Genomic DNA, 21,655 nt, shown 5'->3' with positions numbered 1-21,655 from the left:
ACTAAGCTCATTGAGAAAGGTGAAATACTGTATGTTGAGGGAGAATAACTTATCGATTTATTAAGAAAATTGAAAGCTGAAGAAACAGGAAAAAAATAAAGTTCTGGAACAGGCAAATAGACAGAAGAAAGATCAATAATCACTAATAGCCTAGAATTTGCTTTTCATTGCATCTTTACGAATAATACCAGCCTATAGGAATTACCCCTTTTCTGCCTCACTCTGCACTGTCTTGTGCAATGCGGCCGCAGAGAGCTTAAACAGCTCAGCACATCCACATAAAAAACGACAAGGGGTGAGCGAGCTATCTTGAAGGCTTTTACTGGATGTACTTCGTTGTAAACTGAAATATATACAAAAGAAACATACAGGCATTTGTATGTGTACAATCAAAAACAATAAAGAATGATTTACAAAGCAAGACATAGCAGACAGTGTACATTAAACAATAAAGCTTTAAAAGACACTTACAAGGCGAGTGATTTCCATGGATGGATCAAGACAAAGAGAAGCGCGTAGACAGAGGTTCAAATTGCTGCGTACCACAACTAACCAGATCCAGGGGTTTATATACCCTAAGGATACGTTTTGGATGTGACTGAAACAGAGATAAAGGGGTGCCTACATGAGACACATGGGGTGTATTGTATTCAAATGTTAATTATGGGACCTACGTGCATTATGCGAGTTTCATAGACTTTTATAGTACCACTGTGAGTGTGGGATGTGACTGACTGGTGTGTTAATAAATGACAAGATGAAGGGGGAGCACAGTTCAACAAATAACAGTCTCAACTAACAAGATGTGGGGCAGAACAACCCCTCTAATTAATTCCAAAAAAGTGCCAAAAAAGTCTTCTTTTTTAATGAGTAACTTATTTGAACAGTCTTGGGTAAATGTTTTTCAACCCCAAAATATTTACCCCACGTAATTTCTAGATCATTAATAATTCTGGTCAGTACTATGAGGTCATCAACTTTTTCACATGTGAAAACTTCAGAAATTGTTGGCAGATATTCTCCTTTGTAGAGGCTTCATTTCAGATTGAATACATGAACTAATACCTTGGAAACCGCAGATGTAAAAATAAAATTATAGCCACTCTGCTGCAACCTGGTTAATGAAGCACTCTATCAAATGTGTGTTATTTGTTTTTTTACATTTAGAACGGACAGATGTGCCCTGAAGTCCCCTTGAGGACATGCTGAATGCTACCCCTGAATTGAACCAGGTAGATTTAGAAAATGAGTGGATGTTTTACATTTAACAGTAATTTTCCAAATCGAGAACTTACCAGCTGTGCCCATTTTAGCCCTAAACCTGAAAGGATGGATGGAGAATTTCATTTATAGCCTCAGAATTAAGCACTCTTATAATTTCCATGACAAACTTTTCAGTTATGGTTGAGTTCCAGATCTTCTAACAGTGAAAAAAATGACAATTTACTGTATAAGCTTCCTAATTGAAATTCTTGACATGTGTCCCAAAATGCCTTTCAAGTCTCTCTTCAATGCCATAGTTATATTTAAGAAACATGAATTAGTGATACACCTGCAATGAGTTTAATAGGCATGGCACCATGCAATAAAAGTAACAAGTGCAAGTTTTAGTCATACTAACCTGTCCCGACTTCTTCTCGATGGAAAAGCAGCATTGCAGCCTGCTACCGTGCAGACGTGCATCTCCTTCAGGTGCACGTTTTTGTAGTGGAGTTTAACGCTGCACAAGCTTTTGAAACTCTTCTTGCACATGTAGCAGATCTTGAGGTCGGGACTGGAACAGAGGTCACCTTCAGGGGAGGGAGATTTTTTTTTTCTGCCACCAAAGCCCATGGACGAGACAAAGGACTCATGTAAAGCAGCCGCGCTAGCTGTTGTTGCAATAGCTCCTCCATTGTGAAGGCCATACTGGCTCATGTAAAACATGTCATAAGTAGGGTCAGTCAGCTCTTCTTTAATCTTGATGACTGGCTGATGTGGCAAGGGCAAGGACTCATGCTTATCCTCCAGTTTTTCCCTCAAATGGTTGTCCTCCTCATCTTGCTCTAGTTGCTCCTTCTCCATTCTGTCTTTACCACTCAATTGCTGAATGTGATGGTGATAGTGGTGATGGCATTGCAAGTCTTCCAACTCCATGGAATCAGGATCTCCACAGCACATCTTGGTCCCTGAGGCTTCTGAATCATTCTTAAAGTCCTTATCATGGTCCTGCTCCTCTGAAGTGAAGCTCCCCATGCAAGACATTTCAAATTCCCCTCCAGTGCTCCGCCTGTCATCCTGATCCTGACAAAGCATGCTTTTCAAAGCCTGGCTGGGACTCATTTTATCCTTATCCAAATGTTGGCAATGATTACTGTTAATTGCATCAGGGTGCTGATGATTGTGCAGAAGATGGGGACAGTCTGAGTTGTTATTGATCGTGCCTTCATTTTCCATCCCCTCATCATCTTCCTTGTCAAACTCTTAAACCACATTAATAATTTCCTTTTCCATCTTTACTGGCATACTAGATTTTCTGTTTTTTTCTTGGGTGTGAGGTCAATAATTAATGTGTCATAATTGTTTTGGAGCACTAGACTATGGGCTGTAGATGTGGCTTCAGAGAGGACAACTGGGTGAATTGAACTTGGTACTTGTTGCTGATCTAACAGCACATTATTTGCAGTGGAAGTGGTTGAGCTTGGCATTACATAACTAGTTGGCAAGGACACAGGATGGCTGACCATCTGTCCTGGTGACAAAAAGCTTCTGTAAAATGGAAGGACAGGCTGAACCGTTTTCAAAGAAGAGAAGACTATAGGGTTCTGCAGGGGAGACTGCAGGGCCGGGTCTATTGGAGGGGTGGTAACAGTTTTTAACAGTTTTGTTACTGTTCTTGTCAGCCCTGACACTAATTCAAAAATTCAAATAAAGCAGAATTTAAAAAAAGTCAAATTCAAACCACAATGTACACTTCTGTCACTCTAGTATGAAACCACTGACCATAAAACTGTAAATGTGTAGAGCTTTACCTGTGGCACATGAAAAATGATCAATATACACAAAAAAGCAAATTGTCATAATAACTACTACCCTTATCATGCAACAGTAGTACAACTTTGATTTTCCGAACAGACAAATGTTACAAAAAACAAAATACATGTTTACAAATTAGAGGCGAGGTAGGCTTTTGTTTCAAAAACTAAAGTTCACCTAGTGTTTTAATATTTTAGGACACAATGACGTTTTAACAAAGTAACAAGAATTTATCCATTATTAACTTGAGTAGTTACATTCAAGCCAGCAATTTGTTTTTTAGTGTCTGAACTTTTTTGAGCAGCTTTATCCCATCAATGTCAAGGAAAACCTTTTGGAAAAACTCAAATGTATACTATAGCTTTTCTGGGTAGACTAAATTTAAAGCATAAATAAACCCCATTAATAGGATACAACCCTTGGCTCTGCTTCCACAGTTAGTCAGCACTTTACAGCCTTCAATAATAATGGCAAAATCCATTGGATCCTCTGTAGTGGCACTATGGATGACAAGGATCTTCAAGAGATGCTCAGTGTTTCCATCTTGATTATCCTCCTGTGACAGATTAATACAAATATAATGATGTGTTATGTTTATTTCTTTGTCAAATTCTATATGCAGTACATAATTGTACTCCTAAGTATTTACTGTACAACCGAGTAAATTCCTTCAGTAGACTAAATTAAAGGCCATACCTGGCAGTCTTGGAAAAGTTCCTCATTACTTTCTCTGAGGTACTCTATTAAGCACTGGATAATTCCATCTGTTCTCCTTTCAATATTGAGTTCTGAAAAGAAATATATTTAGAGTGAATATGGCTTAATTATAGTACTGTATAATTAAAGATTATGAATCTTACACTTCTTATACTAAACTCTGTTTCTGTTATATTTTAAATTCAAAGCATTAAAATGCAAAATAATTGAAAGTGTCAATGTTTTGGTTCAGAATATATTCTCATTAACATAATTTTTATAAATATGCAAATATGCAATGCATTTTTTATAAATATTGACTTGATGCACTTCCAGTATTTTTGTAGAGCCACCCTTTGTAGCAATAACAGCTTTACACCCTGCTTGGGGGTGATTTTGACCAATTGGTTAGTTTAAATCTGTCATTCACAGCTTTTAAAGATACTCAGACTGTGTATTCTTCAAAAAATCATCATAGTCGGACAGGGACACCATAGCAACCAGTACCTTCTATGCTAGAACAAAATGCCCAGTGCCTTTTTCCAAAATTAAGCAAATGGCATAACTCTTCCACCACCATTATTTTTAGTGTATGCTGTGTTAACTAATAGTAGATATACATTTTGTTAAAGCTATAAATATTTGTTGTAGTTCTTGTTATTCAGAAAAATGATGGAATTGGCTGCAGGTTTGAATACTACTACACATCTTGTTACACCAAGTAAAGAACATACCAAATTAATTACATTAATATATACCTCATTCAAAGTATCCAAGATTGGTCTTATTTTAGTTCCAGCCACTTCTCCTTTGGCTCTAATGAGTTCAAGAAGACGTGGTGTATATGTATCGAGTCTGCTCATAAACATATGCTCCAGGCGAACAGTTGTAATTCTTCTGAATTCCTTCTTGACCTAATGAGTAAGTAATGGAATTTCATAAGAACAGGAGAACATTCAGAATGGTACAGCCACAAATTCTAAAATGGCCATAAAGAACTAGAGAGCACTAAGAAGAAACCATATATCGATCAAGAACTCTGAATATACTATCCATTCATCGTTTTGAGATAAAGTGATAAGAATTCAGATGTGAATATGTGTATGGGGATTCAGATGCATATTTTACCTGTCCAGCATACATTATTCGTAGTGTGTGTGTGTGTGTTACAAAGAATATAGCTCTGCAAGTATGTGCCATCATATCCAAGACAATATTCAGATAAAAGTTAGATCAGATGCAGTCTAGTCCATCTCTGTGGTTAAAGTGTGTGTTTCTAAGTGTGTTTTTATGCAGGTACAATATGTGGTCCAATACTGGATCAATCCATACTCACACCTGGGGCCTCATGTATAACGCAGTGTGTAGAATTCACACTATAACATGGCGTACCGACAAAAGCGGAAATGTGCTTATGCACAAAAAATTCAGACGCATAAATCTGTGTGTACGCCAACTTCCACGTTCTTCCGCTACATACAGATGGAGCCACGTCAAATAGCCGCGGCCGTGTGAATGGCGTGCGAATGGCGTACGGCTGCCCTATGCACGCCGTGATCCCCCCCTCCCTCTACTGACAGAAGGCATGTCAAGATTTCACAGTAAACACGCCCATTCATGCCCTATTTATTCATTTACCTGGTTCCACCACTAGATGGCACTTTGTTCTCAAGAACACGTTAACACACGCCAGCAATTTAGCTGCGCTGAGTTGCAATCACGTGATTTTAACATTATATTTTATTATTATAATTATAACATTATATTATATTATATTATTATATAGGAGCTTTCCTGTCTGCCTATCATATAGTGCCTTTCCTTCCTACCTACCTATCTATATATCTATCCCCTTAGCTGTTTTTTATATATCTATTATACAGTGCCTTCCCTGTTTATTTATATATCTAGTGCCTTCTCTGCCTGTCTGTCTGTCTGATTGCATACAGCGCTGAACTTACTGCTCTGTACTATTCTGTCCTCTGCATGTCCTGGAGTACAAAAGAAACAGCACCATACAGCAACATGTGCGAACTGGCAAGATCGGGGAAAAAACACGCGGTCACTGATTACAAACCACAAGATGAATGAAAGAGACAATATATGTAAAAACATCATCGCACTAATGCAATATTATTTGAAAACGAATAGCGTCAGATCGGGTTTGAATATGCCCGATCTGACGCTGTTCATTTCAAATAATATTGCATGTACTGTGTTGAAAGTGCTGCACTGAATAAGCTGACTCCTTCTGTAACAGCGTGTATTCAAACCCGATCTGACGCTAATATTGCATGCACTTAACTATTTTAGAATAAAAACATACATTTGATTTCAGTCAGTCTGTAAGAGCCAGTGTAAATGCATGATAATTGTAAAGGTTAGCTTTTTTAAATTCAGTTCCATTCTCTCAGTCGCTTCACGATCCCCCAATCTGACAATGCTGTTTTCACATAAAGACGCGCTATAACTCAAATGTGATTTATTTGGAGACGCGCTATAGCTCGAATGTGATTTATTTGGAGACGCTATAACTCGAATGTGATTTATTTGGAGACGCTATACTCGAATGTTATTTAAACAGGGAAGAAAGTACAATGTCAGGTGCTCATTCAGTGTAATAGGAACCATAGCACAGAGAGATGTGTACACTGCAACAAGTACACGTCGTGAATGTAGGAAGGGTGTGTGGAATTGTTAATATTTGAATGTGATGATTTTATACAGCACGGATCGAAATCAGCAATTCTTAGCATTGCACCACGCAAGCTGTCGTATCAACCGCCTACTGTAACTTGCTTTATTTTTTCTTCACTTATAGTCTAGAATAAAAGTGCACTTGTTTTTTATTCTTGTACACCAACATATGTTCCTGTGTTTGAGCGACATGGGCATGCTCAAAAAAATAGACGTGTAATGCCACGAAAACTGCATGCAGGCACTTCAGTTCGCAAGCATTGGTACGAGAATGCAGTCACAAGTACACTGCAGAGCTACAGCGCATCTTTATGTGAAAACAGCATTCTCAGATGGGGGGTAGGGAAGGATCCTGAACACGACTGAGAGAATGAAAAGTGAATAAAAAAACTAACCTTTACAAGTATCATAAATTACACTGTTACACACTGAAATCAAATGCATGTTTTTATTCTAAAATAGTAAGACTAAGAGCAGTTTACTTCTCAAAACAAAGTGGTGCAGGATCGAACTCACGATCTTCTGACTCCCAGTCGGAGCTGATTCAATTGCGCTACGGAGGCAGTCACAATAAACAAGTGTCAATGTCGCATGTTAAGGCGTTTTTTTTCTGCAGTTATATTTTTGAATAAAAGCATACTTGTTCTGTTATATTTGTTCCTTTTGTGAAAGTGTTTGATATTTGGACTTCAGGCTTCATACATTATATAGTTTATGCTTACATTTTGTCATTTACTACTACAATATGAAAACGTTTCTGTTTTAAAAATGTGTTTACACGGATTACTGTAGAAACGGAACACACGTGAAAAGCGTGTATTCCAAATAATGATCTATTATTTCCACTCTAAAACTCCACTTCACTCCCAGATAATCAATCAAGGCATGAGCTGGGAGAAGTTTGTGCACGTTCTAAGTCGTTCGGGGGATGGAATAGCCGGCTACTTGCAGCTTTTCTTTTATCAGCACATTTAGATTAACAAAAGACACTGGCGGAGAGGTGAGAACGGTTTTAAGAAGCGATTGACTAGTTTTGGAAGAATACATTTTATTTCTAAAGTCGTGTGCGTGTTTTAATTGTTGGGGGATTGTTTGGGTATTTAAAAAAAACATTTACTTGAACCAACTACTTACAGTAAATGGGCAAAAATGGGAGACGCCTTTGTTTTAAATAGTCAAAGAGTTGGGCTAACAATAATAATTATTATTAATATTATTACTGGTCATAGAAACAAATGAAAACAATAGTTAAACACTTGATCATATGTATCTGTGCTAGTTTGTGTTTGTGATTATGTGACCCATAATAATTTTTCTCAGTATAAATAATTTTTTGGGTTTTAAGAACTCCATCAAAAGAGCAAACACAAACTTAGAAGGTGAGAAACCTCAGTGGAGAATCCTGACTATGACATGGTGCTAATTGCTCTGTGTGTGTTTTTTGCGGGGAGGGTTCTTTAGACCTGTCTGCAAATGTGTTTGTGTTAAAGCCAACGGAGAAATGCAGGAGCGCACACACACACACCTCTCATCCACAAATGCTTTAACTGTTATCGTTGATTAAACCTATGAACACAGCTGTTCAGCAGTCCTAAACACAAGCGCATGGTCTATTTTTGTCCTTAATTAAAAGACATCAATACGTTAATAATTAACACAAAGATAACATTGTTTATTTTGCTGAATAAGGTAATAAGCTATATTTAAAATAAAACAAACCAGGAAGTAAGTGTTTTATACATTAAAGTACTCTGTATAACCAAGTGCCCTAACAAACAGCAACAGTGTACAGTACAGACAAAGAGTGTGTGTGCTGGTGGGGATTGGAAGGTGAATTAGGATACCTCATTTACAAGACAAAAGACGGTCTGAGGTGTGAATGCAGCTCCGCTTTGCTCTTCGGTGTGTGTGTGTGTGTTTTTTTAGGTTACTAGGGGTGCATTCTTAAATTCAGTCTGTCTAAATCTTTATAAACGCCAAGTTGGAAAATCATGTTTGAGAAAATGACAACAACAATTAAAATCTTGATCATTTGCGTCCGTGCTATTTCGTGCTTAAGTGACCCAAAATATTTTTCTTAGTTTTCTTAGAACTTCATTAAAAGACAAACTTAGGAGGAGTGGAATGTGAGAAATCTCAACGGAGAATGTACTGACTTCTCCTTATTACTGACTGTTAGATGGTGCTAAAATGTTTTTTCGTCCTGCTGGCGCAAATGTGTTTGTGTTAAAGCCAGCTCAGACAAACCTGACGAATGCCGGAGCGCACACACACACACACACACCGGTGGCACTTTGGCGTTAGTGCTTCAACGTTAAACGAAGCCCGTAAACTTGATCCTGAACAGCAGACTGACTTTAACAATAATAGTTGATTGTTTTATATTTATGTTTTTGTATATACTGTATTTTTAAATGTTCAAATGAACGTTTCAGAGTATATAATTTGTTGTGTCATCTGTTTACAGTGTTGGCTGATTTTGTGATTGAGACCCATGGGTTACATTGAACTGGAGTGGGACAAACGGCAAAGCCAAATTGCCCAAGAATTTAAAAGAGAAGGTGCACGAGACTGTCATGCAGAGATTTCCGGATCTGACAGCGCACCACTGGTTCCGAGTCGGCTATTCCATCCCCCCAACGACTTAAAACGTGCACAAACTTCTCCCAGCTCATGCCTTGATTGATTATCTGGGAGTGAAGTGGAGTTTTAGAGTGGAAATAATAGATCATTATTTGGAATACACGCATTTCACGTGTGTTCCGTTTCTACAGTAATCCGTGTAAACACAACTTAACTGGGTCGGGAACACTTAATATAAAGCATTTAATGTGCTACATTAATTAATGACGGGGTTTGAGAAAATCTAGTAAATTAAACATTCATTTTAAGATTTAGTTTAGTTTGCGACATTCTACTGTTGTTGTTGTTGTTGTTGTACTGACAACATAAACTATTAGAATAAAGTGGAAATGTCGACTTTAATCTCGACATAATTGGCGACAATAAAGTGGAAATGTCGAGAATAAAGTCAACATGTCGACTTTAATCTCGACATTTAGATTTTTTTTTTCTTCACTGTGTCCGTATTTTTTTTTCACCGTGGCCCTAATACGCTTCCGTAATGTACACTGGCTCTTACAGACTGACTGAAATCAAATGTATGTTTTTATTCGAAAATAGTTAAGTACATGCAATATTATTTGAAAACGAACAGCGTCAGATCGGGCGCATATTCAAACCCGATCTGACGCTATTCGTTTTCAAATAATATTGCATTAGTGCGATGATGTTTTTACATATATTGTCTCTTTCATTCATCTTGCGGTTTGTAATCAGTGACCGCGTGTTTTTTCCCCGATCTTGCCAGTTCGCACATGTTGCTGTATGGTGCTGTTTTTTTTGTACTCCAGGACATGCAGAGGACAGAATAGCACAGAGCAGTGAGTTCAGCGCTATATGCAATCAGACAGAAAGACAGACAGGCAGAGAAGGCACTAGATATATAAATAAACAGGGAAGGCACTGTATGATAGATATATAAAAACAGCTAAGGGGATAGATATATAGATAGGTAGGTAGGAAGGAAAGGCACTATATGATAGGCAGACAGGGAAGCTCCTATATAATAATGCAATATTATTTGAAAACGAATATGTAAATGCATGATAATTGTAAAGGTTAGCTTTTTTTTTTAAATTCAATTCCATTCTCTCAGTCGCGTTCACGACCCACCCCCCACCCCCCCAAATCTGACAATGCTGTTTTCACATAAAAACGCGCTATAACTCAAATGTGATTTATTTGGAGACGCTATAGCTCGAATGTGATTTATTTGGAGACGCTATACTCGAATGTTATTTATATAGGGAAGAAAGTACAATGTCAGGTGCTCATTCAGTGTAATAGGAACCATAGCACAGAGAGATGTGTACACTGCAACAAGTACACATGTCGTGAATGTAGGAAGGGTGTGTGGGAATTGTTAATATTTGAATGTGATGATTTTATATAGCACGGATCGGAAATCAGCAGTTCTTAGCATTGCACCACGCAAGCTGTCGTATCAACCGCCTACTGTAACTTGCTTTATTTTTTCTTCACTTATAGTCTAGAATAAAAATATTTTACTAACTAGTTTTATTAATTCATTATTTAATAATAAATAGCATAATCATCATGGGTTGTGTATTGAGTGATTTAACAAATCTGTTTTATTAATCGGTTTGTTGTTGTCTTTTTTACCACGTCATCTATTTATGAAACTATGTTGACAATACAAGAACTGCCTATACAGTATATTAAAGATACGGTATAGGGCTTCCTGGACACTGCAGTTAACTGAAGCAGTCAATGCTCCATCTGGCGGGATTATACAGCATTGCAACCATCTTTTTAGAAAGCGCATGGGGGCGTTTATGGGGCGGGGCATCGTTAACTGCGTCATCGCGGGGGATCACATTCCGTGCACGGATCGTGCATGGTCCTGTCATGGTCCTGTCATGGACCTGTCATGCTCCAGGCGGCTGTTTGACGTGGCTCCCACTGTATATCCCGGTCAGCGTGAAAAGTAATGCATATGCACGCGCCTGTTGTCCCACCCCAACTCCTCCCAGAATTGCACCTCTTTGAATATGCAAATCAATATAAATAGCGCTTAAACTCAGTCATCTGTGAAAAGGCAATGGCAAAAGCAAGAGGGAAAATAGAAGAATTTCAGCAAATACAAAAGTGGAAGCAAAGAAAAACGCACTATTTGTTGTTTTAAACAGTGGTATAAACAACAAAAGGAAGTTGATCGAGTGACATAGCGTGTCAGAGAAACTTGAAAGCTCATGTTCACAAAGTTGCACAGTGCCCGAAATAAAAAAAAAAGTTGTCAGATATCAAAGTCGCTGTGAAAAGGCGAGTCGTAGCCCACCGTCCGAGTGTCATATGAAATCTTATTTGGGTACAGAGAAAAAAAAAGCCACACAGTGGGGAAAAAAGCATGAAATGTCAACTTTAATCTCTAAATTTCCACTTTAATCATGTAGTTTATTGTGTCATTAAAGTAGAACATCATAAACTTAATCTTAAAATCGTTTAATTTACTAGTTTCTCAAATCCCATCGTAACTAAAGTAGCACGTTAAATGCTTTGTTTTATATTTGATCTTCTATGTGCTCTATGTGTGTGAATCACTATGTGCTTCCGGGCTTTCTCTTCCTCCAACTGGACACAGAATCCATTACATTCATGATATAACAGCTCTCTGAATAATTAAAATATATATTATAAGTGATATCATTTTCATGATGATAGGAGTTAAAGCATGTCATTAAACATAGGAACACGGTGGCGTAGTGATTGTTCATGTCTCACGCAAGATGCTTGCTGCGCCGTGTGCTACCTTCGATGAAGTACTTTATTGTAGCAATACTGTCTCTTTCAAACCTACTAACCTCCAATTCCTGTCCTTACTTTTCTTTCTCCAAATACCCAATCGCCACACAATCAGCTCTGTAATAGACATTAAGCCATCTGCAAGCTTAGAACGCAGATTCTTCAAAACTTTTAAGGAATATCGAAATATCTTCGTAGTACGTGTTTAATTATTCTATCCATCTAACTTTCCAGTGTCACGTCAGCACCAGCAAGAATACAGCGCGAGGCAGGAACAATCCGTGAACGGAGTGCCAGCGGCTCGCTAGCGCTGCGGCACTGTGTAGTTAAAGTTTTATTTGTATAATAACATATGCATATGCATTTCATCTTAAAATTGATATTGTCATCATATGTATATACGCGCTTTATAAAGTGGCTCAGGTTGTGCAATGTTATAACTGTAGTGCAAGTTTACAATGAGGTGATTGTACTAATAAGTACAAACAGTTCTACAAGGAGCAATTGATGGACTGATTGAGTGCGTTTAGAGTTCTGGGGATAAAACTGTTTCTGAACTGCGAGGTCAGTACAGGAAAGGCTCTGAAGCATTTTTCATATGAGAGCAGTTCAAATAGACAGCATGGCTGAGGCAGCGTGTGCTTGATGCTGTATACCGATAATTCTCTTTCCGATCAGCTGCTGTAAGCTGTGATTCACACTCAGATACAGTGATATAAATACTCCGAGTGGTGCAGTGAGAGTAATATGGAAAAAGATGATCTGATGTGGGATCTGAGGTACAGTGAGAGTAACAACACTAAAGCACTTATGGTATTTGTTATAGTTTGACCATTATATTGTTACAAGTTAATTACAATCAGATGCATTAAACTAATAAATAATATGCGGTTAATTTCAGTGTATTTATAAAGCCGCGTCAGGGATGTGGATCTAAAAAAGAAAGGATAACCACACAGGAACAGTAGCACTGTTTTGACGCTGGGTGCCGCTAGTCTGCAAAACTGAGCAGAGAACTTGCGTACAACAGGGTATGAGCTACTGTGTAAATGTGCGTGGCTTTACGGCAAGTTTAGGTTTTATACATTGCGATTTGAACGTGGAATGTTCTTATGCAACATTTTTGTGCGTACGAACCGTTTATAAATAAGGCCCGTGGACCCTAATATGCATCTGACAAAGAGAAGGATACTTTTCGATTTTTAAATTTTGCACGGTAATTGTGCAACTTATATTTCAGGCTTTGCTGCCAGCCATACATTCCTGAAATGGACCCAGGCTCCTTCAAACATGGGAATTTGTTGATAAGAGCTTCTAAAACCTTCAATATTTCAAGACCTGTGGGATAGGCTGTGTAGAAGAATATTGATTCTGCAAGAGCTTGCTTAATTTTTGATTTAACACTTGCATTTTGGAAGTGTTCCATCAACGTGATAAGCTTTATTTGCTTCTTGAAGAATCATTTCTACATCATGAGAGAACCTACGTATTTTGAATGGAGCTGGCCAAGGATCACAACGACATGCAGCAGGGAGCAGAATTGTATGTTGGGAGCTAGCTGAACAGCTTTCATCAGTAGAGTATTGATCCCCTGGGCCTGAAGTTTCAGACAGGTCAGATGTCATTGAAGTAGAGCAATGTGCTTAAATTAAGGGTGACTGTTGGCTCAATCTGTACTATTTTCACCATGCCCTTGTGTTTTACCTCATCTGTTCTACTCAGAGTGAAAAACTCATTTTCAAAATCTTTATCTTAGTACATAAGACAGAAATTACCCTGAACCTGGAATTTGTCAATGATAATTGATAGAAAATCGTCAACAGCTTCAGGGATACCAACAGGAAGAGTAATTTTTCTAACATCATGCTGTTCTAATATTACACATAAGTGGGCCGGCAAAGGCATTCTTGCAGTCATGACCACTAGTAAACACCAGCTGTGGAGAGAGAGAGAGACAAACAGAGAGGGAGTAAGTCTAATTGAAAAGAAGGAAAGGATTGTACACAGGAAACTCAAGTAATTTTACTTTCACTGAAAACCTAAGAGGCTTGCTTACAAAAACTAAAGCCACTGCCGCTCCTCAGAAGACAGCCAACATCACTTCCTCTTTCGGATCTCAAAATCCCATCTCCTTCAGATGTAATTTCCAGTCCCCAAAGTACCTTTCTCCCATAAAATCATGTCTTCTGAATATATACATCCGCCATTTTTGTTGTCTCCTCAGTTCTGTTTTGAGCTCAAAAGTATACAGGATGAATTCCCAAAACTTTCATGCTGTTTTGTGTATTCTTTTACAAAGGTAATGAAACATCAGTGTTCTTAATGGAAACATCTCTTACTCAGCATAGGAAGCTGAAGACAGGGAAGTAACTCACGGTTTATTGGACTTGTAAATTCCTAATTAGTTTTAGAAAAGGGTAAAATAAGCAAAAACAGTTAGGCACCACATTCCCTGTTTCACTTTAATAATTATAGAACACTATTCAGGTATGTGCATATTTCTCCTTTTTATGTTTTTGTCTCAGCTTTTATAATCATTTATCAGAGTGACAGATAATTTCACTATATCTAAGGTTAATATGTAATTTATATAAAATGTTATATTTTTAATTTTAATTATTTATTTCCTTTAAATAATTTCAAAAGTTGTTTAGCTCAGCAGGTGTAATCCTAAAATATATAAAGCATATCTTTTAACATGTTATCTTAAAACAAAAACAATTTCCTTATACATATCCAAGTTATATTTTTTAAGCTGCTATTTTCACTACTAATTAAATTTTCAAATTAATTTCTACCTTATTCATTAGAAGTTTAACAAAGTGCCTGTAATGTTTTATTAACACCTCAAATTCTAGGAAATAAAACAAAACCTTCCATCAGCTAGGTAGTCATTGAAACATTAATATTCTATTCCATTTTACATTTAAAATATACATATTTCTTATAACATAAGAAAAAGATGGGGAAATAATTCAATATAATATATAATGAATAAATGTTTGCATTTAGAACACCTTCAGGGTAGTTCATGTATCACATTATTGTATATTGAGAATGGAGGTTCTCCCCTTTGTCAGTTAATGCTTAACATTGATTTGATTAAAAAACAACAGTCGAATTAATAAATAAAAATGTATCTATGTTGATAACATTGATTTCTTTACCCATATCTCCCTGTTAAAGCTAGTTCTGCCAGAGTAACACTGTCATTGGAAAACATCAACGATTATGATTCCAACACCATGGTGGGATGATACACAGGCGTTTTAAGTCTGTGTACTTTTTGGTATTTCAAATTTCATTTCAGAAAATATCATTTAAAAAAGAGAAAGAGACACTTATTCATTTTCAACTTAAAAGAGAAAAATGAAAAACGCAAAACAATTACTTTTTTCCTTTTGTTCTTTCCCACATCAGAAAAGAAAAACGAGAAAATGCCCTTTATTTATTTTGTCTGAACTGGAAGTTTTTGTAGGTCAACAATCTGGTCAGGTAATGCGCCACTTGCAGCAAACACTGGTCAGTGGTGTGTAGACTGGACTATCATTATGACATTGGAACAGTACTCAGACGTGATTTTAGAGATGGCAAAACAAGGTCTGTCTTCGAAAATTATATCTGAGCATCTGTCATATGAACATGAAGAAGCGAGAGGGTTTTCTGTGAGAAATGTTAGAAAGTTTTGTGCTGAGCAAATCTCGGGCTGTCGACTCTCTGATACACATTTGCAGATAGAGGTTACAAAAGCTATAAATGAGGTAAGGCACTCTCTTCCTACACCTTATTATTTTGAGACTGTGTGTGTGTGTGTTCATGCATCTTGCAGGTGGTAGGTTGTTATTTAAAAGATGTCTGTCACTAATATTGGTACAGTTAATTAGCACAATAATGTTTTAGGGTTACACATTTCTTTTTAGAACAAGGTAATTTACATTTGTTATTCTAGCATGAACTTAATTTTACAGAGGTGGGCCCAATATATGGCTGCAAAATGATGAAGGGTTATCTGTCCACAAAAGGGATATATGCTGCAGAGGGACGAATTGGGTCAATTTTAAGGGAGGTGAATCAACCTTATCATGAAGCAAGACGTCAAGTATGTTATTCAGTAATCTTCCGCCAGAACTGTATTCAAAAGCTGTTTAAGTCCTATTTGTGATATAACACCTGTAATGGTAATTCTGTTTCACCGAATACAGAGTTTGAATTAGTTGACACTTCTCCAGCTTATGATAAAATCTGTCTTTATCCTATTAGCTGTCATTTATTCTTGTGATTTTTTTAAGGGAGCTCATAATCTTAATCCCACACCATACCATGCTGAATACATGGGGCACAAGCTTCACATGGACCAAAACAAAAAACTTGTAATGTTCGGGGTCACCCATGTTTTAGCTATTGATGGATTCAGCAAAAAGATTGTGAGTCACTCCACAATGCCAATCAAAAACAACTTGACCATCTATGAAGATGTTTTCAGTTAATACAACCTCTCAAATCTTTTATTTTATTACTGACCTATTAACAGTGTTTAGATGAACATGTAACATGTAATAATGAAATGTCAAATGTGATTTCACAGTGCCCAATATGACTTCTTATCTGTTTTTTAACCGGCACACAAATTTATAATATTTGAATTTAAAATAGAGAAATGCACCAAATGTTTCTGGTGTCATGTTCCTGATTATAATACAATAAGAACTTACCAAACATTTTAATCAGTATTTCATCTTAATGTTGACAGATATATACCTTTTGGTGTTTGGATGAAAAGTAAGAACAATTAAAATGGAATTGCACATGAATCAGACAACTCACATTTATTGCACAGTTAAACTGTGGTCATTTGTGAACAGAACAAAGTTCTTGGGTTTCCACATATCTTTCATTTGTACTGACACACATCTACAAAGTCTGAACATGACAGTGACGTTACAAAGAAATTTAAGGCATTCTAGGTAGGAATGTTGTCTTACTGCAAATAACCCAAATCAACATTAATAATTAATGCAAAAATAACCACTTTAATTGGTCAAAAATCAAAATACTTTGAAAAGACAGTAAAATAAATGTTCATTATTTGTTCTGTACCAGTGATCACCTATGGTATGTGGGACCAGGTGCAAGTGGACCATGGAAAGGAATTTTATTTGACACTGTTCATGCAGGAAATGCTGTCAACATCATCACTTCCATCAGGAGAGACCGCCATATTTACAGACTTAATCCAGAAGAGTAAGATTTTAGTACCATTAACAAAAGTTGGCACCCTGCCCAGGATTGGTTCCTGCCTTGTGCCCTGTGTTGGCTGGGATTGGCTCCAGCAAGATGGATGGATGGATGGATGGATGAAATTCTTATACTACTACTTATATACTTGTAAAACATTTAAGAGATGTTTCTGCTAACCACACAGTTGAAAGGCTTTGGCCTGAGATCAACAACCGTGTCAACTATCCACTGAAAACAGCCCTACTCCAGCTGATGGACCAGGAGGAGATAGATATGGAGGACAACCTTGTGCGATACTGTGTGTCTAACTTGACCTACCAGCTGTGCCACATTGGTCTTGCAAGTGTGGCAGAATCATGGAATGCTCATAGAATCCCAGGTAAAAAATAAAAAAGTGTGAGAATGATTACAAGCCTGATAAAGACCACGTTTAAACACCTGATGTTATTTTGACAGGAAAAGGCGTACCATATCACTTTGCGGAACCTGGGTGTAAAAGAAGAATTTCTCTAGAGCTCTTGCCACATGGACTTGAACCTGCAGACCTTTACAGGCAGCACTTGGGATCTGCACTCAAAGAATATTAAACTTTTGGAGTTGATCCCTTCACAACAGAACAGGACAAACTAAGAACAGTCATTTTGCAGAAAAAAATCCTGACATTTCACAAATGTTTTTTAGAGCCGTAAACGGTGACTTTACACCACACACAGAAGCTCTGCTCTTTCTCATAAACGTATGAACTGCTGCATCTGAAAGCTGTACAGAACAGACAGGAAACGATCAACTGACTGTAAATGTAAACCTTTGTGTGTGTAAACACCACATTCCTCCTCTGTAAAAAATGACTTCAACACAGAAAATGCAGCTGTTGGACCAGTAACTGTTAACACCGTTGTTGGCCTCCCTGCATTTTGCACAGTGCAGAGATGTCTCTAGCCACTGCTCCACACATCTTGCAGCCAATAATGCTTCTGCAGCACCGCGAGAGAACTGGTTCCTCAATGATGTCTGCAAAAATAAATCAGAAAAGTAACAGACTGTTATCCATTTACCTAGAACTTAGTTCAAACTATATGTTTCAAGCCTGTCTTATGACATTCATTTACAGACTGCATATACCTAAATATGCTGAAAGTTTTTGGTCATGTAGTAATTCCTCTTGTTCATGCTGTTCTGAGAAAGTCCCTCTCTTTAACTACTTTGAATGTAATTGATGGGGGAAAAAAGCAGTCCTGTTTCTGTGCAAAAACTGCTTTTTTACATTTATTCTTAAAAAGGGGAATAGGTTTTCTTGATTAACTGAGGTCTGTGGGAAGCAAGAAAAATAAAAAGTTGGTGTGCCAAAAGAATAAACAGGTGGATTTCTACTTGACTCAACATAGGCAGCTGCAGCCCTGTTTTAACTCTGAACTTTTAGGTTTTGCATGACAGAGAAATTTGTCACCTATCACTTACACTGTAATCGATTTGAAAAAATATATTTTAATAGTCAAGAGAGCAGGGACAACTTCAGCTCAACTAAATGTGCATATGAGCTTGTGAATATTGTTATGTTATATCACAGCTGCATCTTGATTATCTGTGCAGTCTCTAAATGGACACCGCTAAGTAAAGAGCCAGCTTGTGAAAAATAAGTTTGACCAAAATATTGCTTGAATGTGGTTTGACAATGTTTTTACAATTAACAGTGTTTTAAAATATAATGAAAAGGTTAGTTAATTCAGATGTAGTGCAATTACTATGAAAATTGTGAACATACTCATACAAACCACACAGCTAAATCCCTCCTTGATGGTCTGCAGCTTGGGAGCAGTGAGTATGACTCTATGGGTAACTGCAAGATCAGTGAGCTCTCTGATTGCTGCTGTAACAGCTGGTAGACTTTGAGATGCCATCACCCACTCTTCTATTTTGTCACCAACTTCTCCCAAACCGGCACTATCATCATCTTTACGGCTGCTACAAATACAAGCGGAAAATCAAATGTCAATGGGTACTGACTGGCTTAAAGGAACATCACTAGATTGATAAATGATGATAGATGTGATGATGTCTTACTGCTATTATGAGACATAAATCTAATTAATTCTTCTGTATTGCTGTTCATCCTATAGCATGTAAATTTCTATTGATTTACATACCTCAGTTTCCTCCTCTTTGTTCCCTGGAGGCTATTAAAGTCTTGTTCAGGTACAGCAAGAACTTTTCGTGCATTTTGTTTCCAGTACTGTGACCCTATGGATGAAACACAAAACCAAAGAAAACTGTTCAGAAGCTAATACCCTAAAACTAAATGTTACAAACAATCTGGTAAGAAGTGTCTCTCCATAGTATACGAGGTGTGGCAGAAAAGTAATGAGACTGATTTTTTATTTACCAAAGTTTTTGTTTTTTTCAAACATCAATGTTATCCCCTTCAAAGTAGATCCCTTGGGCAGCTACACGCCGATGGAGACGTTGTTCCCACTGTTGGTAGCAGCGCTGGAAGTCTTCAACCGGTATGGTCTTCAGCATGTCTGTTACACTCTTTTGGATGTTTTCTAAAGTCCCGAAATGACGTCCTTTGAGGACATTTTTCAGTTTAGGAAAAAGTCACACGGACTCAGGTCAGGTGAATAAGGGGGCTGGGGAACCACAGGAATGACTTTTGAGGTCAAAAATTCTGTTATGGAGAGGGCAGTTTTTCGGCACCATTTTGGTACAGACCTTTCGCATGTGCAAATGTTCAGTCAAAATTTGTTAAACGGTAAATCTGTTCAAATTTAATTGTCCACTCAACATTCTTAATGTTAAACGACGGTCTGATCTCACAAGAGTGTTCACACGTTCGATGTTTTCATTGGTTTTCGAAGTTGAAGTCCTCCCTGAACAGTGTTCATCTTCAACGTGTTTTCTTCCGTCCAAAAATGATTTGTGCCAGCGAAAAACTTGAGCTCAGGATAAAGAATGTTCCCCATAGGCTTGTTTTAACTTTTCAAACGTCACACTTGTCGTTTAATGGCACAACGTTGCTCCAAATTCCGCTGTTCCATTTTGCGTGACGCACAACCAAAAACACAACTTCGCTAATAGCAATCACAAAAATCACGTAGTTAAAGGAAGGAGTTGAAACTCGCACTGAGCTATGGGAGGATACTGATATACATGCTCTATCAAGGACAACAGCGCAGCATTGCCAGATTGCTTGCAGTGTTGCCAGATTGCTTGCAGTGTTGCCAGTCTCATTACTTTTCTGCCACACCTCATAGTATGGGTTTTAGCTGTAATACTGTGGCTCACCTGTTGTGCCTTTTGAGTCCAGAATTGCATTTTCCTGTGCATCTGTCAAAATAATGGGGTTGTAATTGCCAATGGCATCTTGAACTTTTCCTACTATCCCCTGAAGCACAGCCACACAATCTAGGAATCGCACAGCCATCATTCTGTTGGGAATCAACCTCCCACCAACCACATCTGCAAGGAACACTGATCTGTAAAACAAAACACTGTAATTTTACATTTCTTGTAAAAGGCAGCAGGCCACAAATCCATTCAGTGATTGTTTGCTACTTGGGCCAGTTCGACTAGCACAGTTTTGCTATTCTTAACAATTCACCTATTCATGCTCATCCAGAGAATTATGTTCCTTTATATTTTGCTGGTTCTGTAATTTATATATGAAAAATATTCAAGAGAACAGACACATCCTACCTCTGAAAAGTTTTGGACGTCACAGGGGAACTTGAAAGTAGCATGTTGTGAATGTGAAGCGCCAGCCGGCGCCACAGCCGATGCTCGCATAAATGCAAAATGCTGGCCGCTGGAACCTGCTGCTGGCATTGATTCCATGTCTTCTCCATGGACTTCATAGTGACCTCTGTGTATCAGGTCTAACGCGCTGAAAACACCAGAGGCTCCTCCGGGGAACATGGCCTTGTTTGAGTCATCCATGATGCACAGAGTGTGTGCTGACACCTGTTTAAGAAAACTTTCTCTAAATCACGTTGCTCTCCTAACATGTGTTACACATCAGTTATATGACTCAGGCGCCGACGCGAGTGGCAGCCTTTACAGCAGCTCTGTGTATGACTTTACCTTTAAAGAATTTATCTTTATCTTTCCACCTTTTTCTCTATTTTTCTTTATTTCACTGTTAACTCCTACCACTTTCTTTTATGTGGACTCGTTCCCTGGACACTTTTTACTACTTGGGGATGGATTTTTATACACTGAGACTCGTCTATTCAAGTAGTCAACTTCAAGCGCTGAGAACAAATGCTTATGCCGGTGTGGTTCCCTATTTACCTGACGAGGTAAGAAGGCGGTATCGGGGCAGCAGAGCCGGTGCTAAGATAAAAGCCAAGCGTCTAGCAAGAAAGTGGCGCTACAAACCTTCGGTGCCTTCTGTGATCCTGGAAAATGTGAACTCACTACCAAGATCGACGACTTGGCTGCACTGGTGAAAAATCCTGCAAGGTTTCGGCGACTCAGAAGACGTCACTTCCAAAGCCGCCCCCTTTGATGACGTCACTTCCAAAGCTGGCCCCTTTGATGACGTCACTTCTGTTTCCGGCCCCTTTGCTGACATCAGTTCCTCTCCAGACCTTTAGAGCCTCCATCTTGGGCTACTATAGCCAGTTCT

At 38.0% G+C, this 21,655-nt stretch overlaps 1 pseudogene; it reads right to left on the bottom strand.

The window, feature by feature from the left end:
• Nucleotides 1-1,611: 1,611 nt before the first annotated feature.
• On the bottom strand, nt 1,612-20,882 carry LOC120538593 (annotated as a pseudogene).
• Between the last annotated feature and the right edge of the window lie 773 nt (nt 20,883-21,655).

This window comes from Polypterus senegalus, chromosome 11, assembly GCF_016835505.1.
Source record: "Polypterus senegalus isolate Bchr_013 chromosome 11, ASM1683550v1, whole genome shotgun sequence".
Lineage (NCBI taxonomy): Eukaryota > Metazoa > Chordata > Cladistia > Polypteriformes > Polypteridae > Polypterus > Polypterus senegalus.
The sequence above is the reverse complement of the archived record's forward strand: the minus strand, read 5'-3'. Positions and strand labels throughout refer to the sequence as shown.